General features: G+C 40.9%; 1 protein-coding gene across 1 annotated transcript in view; it reads left to right on the top strand.

The window, feature by feature from the left end:
* Window positions 1-1,001: 1,001 nt before the first annotated feature.
* Window positions 1,002-11,080, top strand: part of LOC126188145 (UDP-glycosyltransferase UGT5-like) — a 116,794-nt gene continuing 106,715 nt past the window's right edge. The window contains exon 1 of the mRNA XM_049929646.1: window positions 1,002-1,037. The gene's annotated coding sequence lies outside the window, so the exon portion shown is untranslated. The remainder of the gene's footprint in view (window positions 1,038-11,080) is intronic.

Raw genomic sequence — 11,080 nt, 5'->3', positions numbered from 1 at the left:
GGAAGCAGTCACATCCATAAAGTATCTAGGAGTTGCGCACGGAGCGATTTAACAAGTGGCACGGCAATTAAATTAATTGCAAGTAAGACAGGTGATAGATTTTCATTGGAAGAATCCTCAGAAAATGCACTTCGTCAAAAAAGAGGCATCGTACAAAACTCTTTGTCGACAGATACTTGAATATTGCTCGTCAGTATGGGATCCGTACTATGTAGAATTGATAGAGAAAATCCAGAACAGAGCATTTCGTTACAGGTTCATTTAGTAAGCACGAAAGCATCACTCCATTGGCAAACGCTGCAAGAGAGGCGTTCTGTATCACGGTATGGTTTACTGTAAAAAGTTCCGAGAGCGTGTGTTACTACCAGAGTCAGCCGCTATAGTGGTTCCTCCTACATACCTCTCGCGAAGAAGCGTGCAGGTGAAAACTGCTCGAAACGTGTATACATTCAACGGATTGACTCCCACACCACCGAATCTAACTGTTGTGTCACACTCGTACGGCTATGAAGTTACATGTTACTTTATGCCTCGATATATTTCGACACGTAAAGCACTTATTATCAGTATGCTAACTGCAACTAGAACACGTGAAACTTATCTATGCAAAGCTATTTTTCCTCCTTCCATTTGAGCCCGTAGCAGTAACAATGATTCACCACTGCTGTTCGTAGTGAATAAATGTATACACGTAGGAAATAAGTGTGATAGTCAAGTTTCGATCTTAGCACAAAACGTGAAACAAACAGCGTTATGCTGAAGAACATAACGAATGCGGTTGGATGTTGATGACTTGTGCAGTGCATTATGCTCCTTCGATAGATATTTCTACTCTACAGAGTGAGATGCAGTTTTTAAACAATTGGTTTAGTCAACAGTCCAACCTGCCGCCGATCAGCGTTTAGTGTGGGGTGGCGCCAGGAATCACGCGTGACGTCATCAACGCCACGTGGGCCGTGCGCTGCTGTACGCAAATCAGTACTTGTATTGCAACGGCCACGGCCACGAGTCGCACTCCATCGGCAGCAGTGGACAAGGTAAGTGCTGTACTGAGAGATGTGCTACACCTGGTATCTGTTGGCTGCCAGTCTAAGAGGAACTCGTATTGTTAATTATTAAGGAAAGTGTCAAGAGTTGTTACTGCTTTGTGACTAACAATTATTACATTGTTAATCGAATTTTTGACATAAACACTGAGAGTTGCATGTGCCACTTGAAAGAATGCATGTGTCCGTCTTACACATTATCTGGGTTCCAGATAGACGATTTCAGGTAAACGACAGCGTTTAAAGGGTGCGAGTATTTCGTTTTTTTATATTTTTTTTTATTGGTGTTACTTTCGGTAATAAACACAGGCTTCGAACAAAGATCGAAAAATTCTGGTAAAGCTGACTGAGTAGCAGATCACGGTAGATCGTTGAGGCTGCAGCAGAAATCGGTCTCGGGCCTTCAGCAAAAATTGCCTTAAATGATGTCGCAAGCTTGTTGTGCCCTCCCCAGTCTTCAATATTCTAAAGCAAAGGGAGCATTGTGCTTCACTGCTACCGTACTTCGTAAAATAATTCCTAACCACGTATGGTATCATTCTGAAATACGACTGGTGTCAGAGGACGACAGCGAGCAGAAACTACTTTATAGTTCGGGTGGGGGCACGTCTTGCACACTGCTCGTCCATGCATACTCTCTAATAGGCTACTCCACACGGCAACAGGTACATTATCATCTCTGCAACACACCACCGATTATTTCGTGCTTGTTGGTGGTTTGCAACCGAAGGCGTTGTTATTGAAACGGTGCTGATCGTTTTTTCCAAATCTATAATACTCAAATATTTCAAAGCAATAGAAATATTACGAATAAACTTAGTCGTTTTCTTTGCATAAAGTTTTATTTAAAAACAAAATTTTAGCGCCGCTGCTATGGTAAATCGGAATGCCGTATTTTACCCGGTTATTAGTTAAAAATGAAAATAACCTGTTACACATTTACACTAAAGAAATACGGAAAAGTTATTCAGAACTGAAATACCGGTATCGGTATAACCTGTCAGTTCTTCCCATCCCTAGCTTGAAGAAGCTAACCTCAGTTGTGGGGTAACTATAGCGGCCTTACTTAGAGTAAAACGAGGCAAATCAATAGCAAATAGCTGGACAAGCTTATTAAAATAAACGAAAGAACGCCTCGTTTCAACAACACCGAGTCGAAAGCCTGTCAAAGGAAGGCAAAGTGGGATGCTGTACTCATGTTTTTAACTGAATCGGAAGCAACTGACTGTCACAAACTTTGCATCGTTGAAACAGTAAATTCTCGCAGTACCAACTACAGGAGGGGGGAAAATCTAAGGAAGAGATGAAGTGCCCAAGTAAACACTGGCGTATTGTAGTTGGATATAGATGCGTATTTGAACCTTCATAACCATTTCAGTGCGAAAAATTGCTATATTTTTCAATATTTCTTGTAATATTAGTTTCTCTCATTATTACATCTTAATTTTTAATCCCAGTTGTTGCGAGTAATAGGTCCAAATGTTTCTCTATTAATTCTGTAATAATTATACCAATAATGTGGTTATCTCTATCTCATAGTATCTTAATGGTAGTTTCTAGATTCATTAATCAGTCCTGATCCAACATAGTTTTCCCATCTTGGCTTTTTCTTTCTTTTCCGCATCAAGAAACGCAAAGCCGTCAAAACTAGCAAACTGTCTTCTCTCGATCTCCACATAAACGAAAGAAACTGATATTTGTAAAATCATTCTTGGACTGTGCGGCAGAGAGCGAATGTGTGCATTCTTACACAGAACGACTGATCATATGTGTCTGTCAAGCGTGACGTTATATTTGTGACCATCTATAATCCCCCGATCCGATACAAGGTACATACTAACTTCTTGAAGCTGAAAGAGGCAGAGAACGCGCATCCCGATGGAGAGTGAAACACTGATTCTGTAAACAGCGATCAAGGAAATGTGAAAACTGCCTGCTGTTGGGTTTCTTGTCTCCAGGACTCAGGAAGTCCACGAGGGCGTTTGTTAGTCTTGCCAGTAACAGAAAACTTTGGCTTCATTAAGGAAAGAGTGACAATCAAGGAAAGTTTGTTCTATTATAGAGGGTGTTTGTTCTAACTTGAGACAGATACCAAGAAAACGACGCATCGTACGAAAAAAGTTGTAGGTGAAGAGGTAGTATCAATAAAGGGGGACAGCTGTCTGCACTAGAACTGGTCACCTCCTAACCACCCCTCCTGTGTGGGCGGGTTCAAGTTCGTAGTTTTCAAATGGGAACCCCCATTTTTATTTATTCGGATTCTGTGTCAAAAATATGTGTGGTTTATTCAAACCATTCACCTACTACTCCTACCACCACCACTACCACCACCGTTTACATGGAGCTCCCAGAGCAGGTTTCGTAAACAGATTTCCCAATACCACTTCCGGGTAGTCATGTAAATACCGCAAAATCGATTTTGAAAATTCGCTTCTGGTTGTCAGTTTTCGAATTCCGAAATCGATTTGTTTCCATGTAAATGCAGCCGGTTTTGAATCGTACTCAGACTATCAAGTTTCGTCTTGTTTCCCAAAATTTGCGGCTAATATGGACGGAGTGGCATTTTGTACAATGAAGGACAAGTAAAATATTAGACTGAAACTGTTCACATCTGATTGAAGAGAAATAGTGATTGCGTTCACTAAAACATAAACTGTAAGAGCTGTTTTCCGGGCTCCATATATAACCGGGCTAACAAATCAGCTTCAGACTTTAACGCTTAAACACATCAAAAATGGAGACGAGGTACTGGTGGAATTAAAGCTGTGAGGACGGGGCGTGAGTCGTGCTTGGGTAGCTCAGTTGGTACAGCACTTGCCGCGAAAGGCAAAGGTCCCGAGTTCGAGTCTCGGACCAGCACACCGTTTTAATCTGCCAGGACGTTTCACATCAAAAATGCTTTCCGAAATTCGGTTTTTGTCTTTCGGAAGATGTCGAATTAAACGTAGTGAGTTTTTAATTGGTGGAAGGTGGCACTTTAATTGACAAATATAAAGTGTGCTTGTTTTTGCGAATAAGAAGCGACGCATCTGATTCTACATTTACATTTACATGTAAATGGAAACGGAAACCTTAGTGTTCCAACGATTGATATTGATGTTAAAACCATATTTGTTGCAAATGTGATTGTACACTACAAACAATATGGCAAGACAGATATTTCTGGTAAATAAGCTGCTTGTTTGATGCGGTAGTTTTGTTCCCTACGTAGTTGCGTGTGGTGAGTCTCCAAACCATCGGAAAGCTTGATTTCGGTGGCCGCCCTCGAACTTCACTATCGGCCTGGCTGATAACGGTACGCATTCCCATTCAAATGCCGTAACTCTCGCGTTGGCCGTTACGCGGTTACAAGTGGAACACAACCAACCATAGTAATAATGTAAAATGTCCACGAAGCGATAGTGAAGGCGCATCTACCACTGATACTCACCACAATCAACTTTTAAGTCGCAAATTTAATAAAAAAATACAAAATAGTGACTGAAAAACAATTTCACCTGGTGAAAACAACCCTACTACTGCTGTTAAGCTAGACCTACTCACACGCTAGAAACAGGTAGAAAACGTTTAGCAAACTAATGACTGGCGGTCCCGAGTGCACAATAAACAGCCCGAATAAATTTTGTTAAATCATACTATAAGCCGGCATAAAACTAAAAGAAGGGTCAAAAAAGATAGTATGGCATTAGAAAGTACATTAAAGGCTTTATGAGAATCGTTCTGTCCATTTAACTGCAAAATTATTTAACTCAGTAAAAATTTAAAGCTATTAGCGTTTAAAATGACATTTAGGAACATAATCAAAACATAGATGTTATTTTCTAAAATGAGAACCAAAATGTTCTATGAAGCGGACATGAAAAGATCCTGTTTTCACTTTCTGTAGGCTTTTCACGACAGTCATATACTCCAAATATTTTAATATTACTTTAGATTTCATACAAATTCTATGCTATTGATTAGTTAACTGTAGCTATAGTTCCAATAACGTAGATAGATTCGCATTGAGTTTCCCTGGACCTGTACATTTGACTAAGTACAATGGAATATATTAATATGCATATCACTGCATATTGTAGTTATATTTGTAATTTAGTTTCTTTATTTTTAAACGTACTTAGTATAAGTTGAAACAGCTAATGATACCATAGTGACTCGAGGTAAAAATATACTATATTTTAAAGAAGAAAATTATAATTTCGCTACTCTGCCTCAGGTGGGTTGAACCTACCTACGCCGGACGTCTGCTTTGATCCATGAAATATCCCGTTTGATTACATACTGACAGATTTGACCACTGATAACTTTTATAGTGGTTTTATATTTTCCATCGTTTCTTAATAGCGTCAAAATATATGGAGATGTATTCCGCCTTTGCAGCTAAATGAAAATTTCTTTTTTTTTTGCCATCCGCGTTTCTCTTATTTGTGAAGCATCTTAAGTGGCCTGTGATGTTTTTGTATATAATAGATGTGTAGTAGTAACAAACATGATTCTGTATTACGTTTTCTCAAATTACTCTCTTGGTTTCGGGGTAGAAATAACTATTGATGTTAATTCATGTGTGCCGTCCTCGAGCTGTATTTGCTGGGTCTGCCTACTCAAGATGGCAGACTATTGCGTTTTACACTTTCATCTTCCTACTGTGTACTGATTGTGGTTACAGTGTGCAGTGTGCTTGTGGGGCGTCGGAGGCTAATTTTTGTTATTTAGTCTTGTTACGTTTTACATCACTTCGTTCTTTTAGTGGCTAACATGGAGTTATTGTTTATATTGACTTGGTCGTTAACTACATTCTTGTTCATTGTGCAGGCTGTTATGTATGAAAGATTTCGTATATTCATCACACTGTCACTCTCTCTCTCTGTCACTCACTCTCTCTCTCTGTCACTCACTCTCTCTCTCTGTCACTCACTCTCTCTCTCTGTCACTCACTCTCTCTCTCTGTCACTCACTCTCTCTCTCTGTCACTCACTCTCTCTCTCTGTCACTCACTCTCTCTCTCTGTCACTCACTCTCTCTCTCTGTCACTCACTCTCTCTCTCTGTCACTCACTCTCTCTCTCTGTCACTCACTCTCTCTCTCTGTCACTCACTCTCTCTCTCTGTCACTCACTCTCTCTCTCTGTCACTCACTCTCTCTCTCTGTCACTCACTCTCTCTCTCTGTCACTCACTCTCTCTCTCTGTCACTCACTCTCTCTCTCTGTCACTCACTCTCTCTCTCTGTCACTCACTCTCTCTCTCTGTCACTCACTCTCTCTCTCTGTCACTCACTCTCTCTCTCTGTCACTCACTCTCTCTCTCTGTCACTCACTCTCTCTCTCTGTCACTCACTCTCTCTCTCTGTCACTCACTCTCTCTCTCTGTCACTCACTCTCTCTCTCTGTCACTCACTCTCTCTCTCTGTCACTCACTCTCTCTCTCTGTCACTCACTCTCTCTCTCTGTCACTCACTCTCTCTCTCTGTCACTCACTCTCTCTCTCTGTCACTCACTCACTCTCTCTCTCTGTCACTCACTCACTCTCTCTCTCTGTCACTCACTCACTCTCTCTCTCTGTCACTCACTCACTCTCTCTCTCTGTCACTCACTCTCTCTCTCTCTCTGTCACTCACTCTCTCTCTCTCTCTGTCACTCACTCTCTCTCTCTCTCTGTCACTCACTCTCTCTCTCTCTCTGTCACTCACTCTCTCTCTCTCTCTGTCACTCACTCTCTCTCTCTCTCTGTCACTCACTCTCTCTCTCTCTCTGTCACTCACTCTCTCTCTCTCTCTGTCACTCACTCTCTCTCTCTCTCTGTCACTCACTCTCTCTCTCTCTCTGTCACTCACTCTCTCTCTCTCTCTGTCACTCACTCTCTCTCTCTCTCTGTCACTCACTCTCTCTCTCTCTCTGTCACTCACTCTCTCTCTCTCTCTGTCACTCACTCTCTCTCTCTCTCTGTCACTCACTCTCTCTCTCTCTCTGTCACTCACTCTCTCTCTCTCTCTGTCACTCACTCTCTCTCTCTCTCTCTGTCACTCACTCTCTCTCTCTCTCTGTCACTCACTCTCTCTCTCTCTCTGTCACTCACTCTCTCTCTCTCTCTGTCACTCACTCTCTCTCTCTCTCTGTCACTCACTCTCTCTCTCTCTCTCTCTGTCACTCACTCTCTCTCTCTCTCTCTGTCACTCACTCTCTCTCTCTCTCTGTCACTCACTCTCTCTCTCTCTCTGTCACTCACTCTCTCTCTCTCTCTGTCACTCACTCTCTCTCTCTCTCTGTCACTCACTCTCTCTCTCTCTGTCACTCACTCACTCTCTCTCTCTCTGTCACTCACTCTCTCTCTCTCTCTGTCACTCACTCTCTCTCTCTCTCTGTCACTCACTCTCTCTCTCTCTCTGTCACTCACTCTCTCTCTCTCTCTGTCACTCACTCTCTCTCTCTCTCTGTCACTCACTCTCTCTCTCTCTCTGTCACTCACTCTCTCTCTCTCTCTGTCACTCACTCTCTCTCTCTCTCTCTCTCTCTCTCTCTCTCTCTCTGTCACTCACTCTCTCTCTCTCTCTCTGTCACTCACTCTCTCTCTCTCTCTCTCTCTCTCTCTCTCTCTCTCTCTCTCTCTCTCTCTCTCTCTGTCACTCTCTCTCTCTCTCTCTCTCTCTCTCTCTCTGTCACTCTCTCTCTCTCTCTCTCTCTCTCTGTCACTCTCTCTCTCTCTCTCTCTCTCTCTCTCTCTCTCTCTCTCTCTCTCTGTCTCTCACAGTATGCAGGCCGAGCAAACGAACCTCCAGAACGACACACATTAGAAATCGTAACACCAAATGATAATTCAGCCTCACGAAACTTATGCTCCAAAAGTAGTTTCTAACCCAAAAAACAAGAGAATAAAAACATAAAACGTAATATAGTAACATATTTGTAACTGCTTTATTTCATACTTGTGTAAAAACACCTCTATTACAGGTCGCTGAAGATGCTTCAATCGAAAGATGCGGAACACGTTTGGCAAAAACCAACTGCTTTTCATTTAGTTGGAAAGACAAAATACACTCCATGAATTCATCTTGAGCTGCTTTTTTGTTCTGTAGATTTTCAGCGTAGCTCGAGGTCTACGTTACGGTGAAATTTGAGTTTGGCTGAGACGGTGAGCCGCCAACGGGGATACATAACCTACTTTAAATAACATACTGGTGTGCAGTTGGAAGGTTATGGTAGTTTATCTAAATGAAGGATTGTAACGTCATGAAAATAACCATTTCTCAGGGGTGTTTCTTTACTACACACAGATTACGGGTTTCGTGTCATAACAAACCAACCATAAATTATCCAACACGGTAGTACTGTAAGTATAAACACCTTCAACGTCTTAGGAAGATGTCCTCTTGTAATTACAATGTCTCATCAAGAATCCAGTGTTTAGCAAACAATACAGGTATTATTCGCAAATGTGATGCCAAACTCTCGATGTGAGACTAAATTGACGCACTAAAGTTAATGGTTTAAATTTTCTGCCCGGTTGACAGCGTAACAACAGTGCAGATAAGACGAAGGGCATACCATGTGGCGTTCAGAGTAAGCGTTGTCATATTAGCGAACGTCGATACAGCCTGTGTCGGTCTCTGAGTGTTTCGTGCTAAAGTAGAATGTAGTGTGTTGTCGCAATGCTTGAAGGAACGCACCGGTGTTCGTACCAAATACGCAAACCGTATTGTTGCAGGGCAGTGCGCGAAATTTACGGCGTTTCACACAGGTAACACTGAACTCCTGATTTTGTCAGTTTTGGTAGGTACTGAGTAATAAAGGCTGTCAACGTGATATTTTGTTTACACGGTTTTTAAAGCAGTAGTCATATTGTATATTTCGTTGTTGTTGTTGTTGTTCTTGTTGTTGTTGTTCTTGTTGTTGTTGTTCTTGTTGTTGTTGTTCTTGTTGTTGTTGTTCTTGTTGTTGTTGTTCTTGTTGTTGTTGTTCTTGTTGTTGTTGTTCTTGTTGTTGTTGTTCTTGTTGTTGTTGTTCTTGTTGTTGTTGTTCTTGTTGTTGTTGTTGTTCTTGTTGTTGTTGTTGTTCTTGTTGTTGTTGTTGTTCTTGTTGTTGTTGTTGTTCTTGTTGTTGTTGTTGTTCTTGTTGTTGTTGTTGTTCTTGTTGTTGTTGTTGTTCTTGTTGTTGTTGTTGTTCTTGTTGTTGTTGTTGTTCTTGTTGTTGTTGTTGTTCTTGTTGTTGTTGTTGTTCTTGTTGTTGTTGTTGTTCTTGTTGTTGTTGTTGTTCTTGTTGTTGTTGTTGTTCTTGTTGTTGTTGTTGTTCTTGTTGTTGTTGTTGTTCTTGTTGTTGTTGTTGTTCTTGTTGTTGTTGTTGTTCTTGTTGTTGTTGTTGTTCTTGTTGTTGTTGTTGTTCTTGTTGTTGTTGTTGTTCTTGTTGTTGTTGTTGTTCTTGTTGTTGTTGTTGTTCTTGTTGTTGTTGTTGTTCTTGTTGTTGTTGTTGTTCTTGTTGTTGTTGTTCTTGTTGTTGTTGTTGTTCTTGTTGTTGTTGTTGTTCTTGTTGTTGTTGTTGTTCTTGTTGTTGTTGTTGTTCTTGTTGTTGTTGTTGTTCTTGTTGTTGTTGTTGTTCTTGTTGTTGTTGTTGTTCTTGTTGTTGTTGTTCTTGTTGTTGTTGTTCTTGTTGTTGTTGTTCTTGTTGTTGTTGTTCTTGTTGTTGTTGTTCTTGTTGTTGTTGTTCTTGTTGTTGTTGTTCTTGTTGTTGTTGTTCTTGTTGTTGTTGTTCTTGTTGTTGTTGTTCTTGTTGTTGTTGTTCTTGTTGTTGTTGTTCTTGTTGTTGTTGTTCTTGTTGTTGTTGTTCTTGTTGTTGTTGTTCTTGTTGTTGTTGTTCTTGTTGTTGTTGTTCTTGTTGTTGTTGTTCTTGTTGTTGTTGTTCTTGTTGTTGTTGTTCTTGTTGTTGTTGTTCTTGTTGTTGTTGTTCTTGTTGTTGTTGTTGTTGTCTTCAGTCCTGAGACAGGTTTGATGCAGCTCTCCGTGCTACTCTATCCTGTGCAAGCTTCATCTCCCAGGACTTACTGCAACCTACATCCTTCTGAATCTGCTTAGTGTATTCATCTCTTGGTCTCCCTCTACGGTTTTTATCCTCCACGCTGCCCTCCAACGCTAAATTTGTGATCCCTTGATGCCTCAAAACATGTCCTACCAACCGGTTCCCACTTTTTGTCAAGTTGTGCCACAAACTCCTCTTCTCCCCAATTCTATTCAATACCTCCTCATTAGTTATGTGATCTACCAATCGAATATTCAGCATTCTCCTGTAGCACCACATTTCGAAAGCTTCTATTCTCTTCTTGTCCAAACTATTTATCGTCCATACTTCACTTCCATACATGGCTCCACTCCATTCAAATACTTTCAGAAACGACTTCCTGACAGTTAAATCTATACACGATGTTAACAAATTTCTCTTCAGAAACTATTTCCTTGCCATTGCCAGTCTAGATTTGATATCCTCTCTACTTCGACCATCATCAGTTATTTTGCTCCCCAAATAGCAAAACTCCTTTACTACTTTCAGTGTCTCATTTCCGAATCTAATTCCGTCAGTATCACCCGATTTAATTTGACTACATTCCATTATTCTCGTTTTGCTTTTCTTGATGTTCATCTTACATCCTCCTTTCAAGACAGTGTCCATTCCGTTCAACAGCTCTTCCAAGTCCTTTGCTGTCTCTGACAGAATTACGAAGTCATCGGCGAACCTCAAAATTTTTATTTCTACTCCATGGACTTTAATACCTACTCCGAATTTTTCTTTTGTTTCCTTTACTGCTTGCTCAATATAGAGATTGAATAACATCTGGGACAGGCTACAACTATGTCTCACTCCCTTTCCAACCACTGCTTCCCTCTCATGCCCCTCAACTCTTATGACTGCCATCTGCTTTCTGTACAAATTGTAAATAGCCTTTCGCTCCCTGTATTTTACCCCTGCCACCTTCAGAATTTGAAAGAGACTATTCCAGTCAACATTGTCAAAAGCTTCCTCTAAGTCTACAAATGCTAGAAATGTAGGTTTGC

This window comes from Schistocerca cancellata, chromosome 5 (genome assembly GCF_023864275.1).
Source record: "Schistocerca cancellata isolate TAMUIC-IGC-003103 chromosome 5, iqSchCanc2.1, whole genome shotgun sequence".
NCBI classification, from domain to species: domain Eukaryota; kingdom Metazoa; phylum Arthropoda; class Insecta; order Orthoptera; family Acrididae; genus Schistocerca; species Schistocerca cancellata.
The sequence above is the reverse complement of the archived record's forward strand: the minus strand, read 5'-3'. Positions and strand labels throughout refer to the sequence as shown.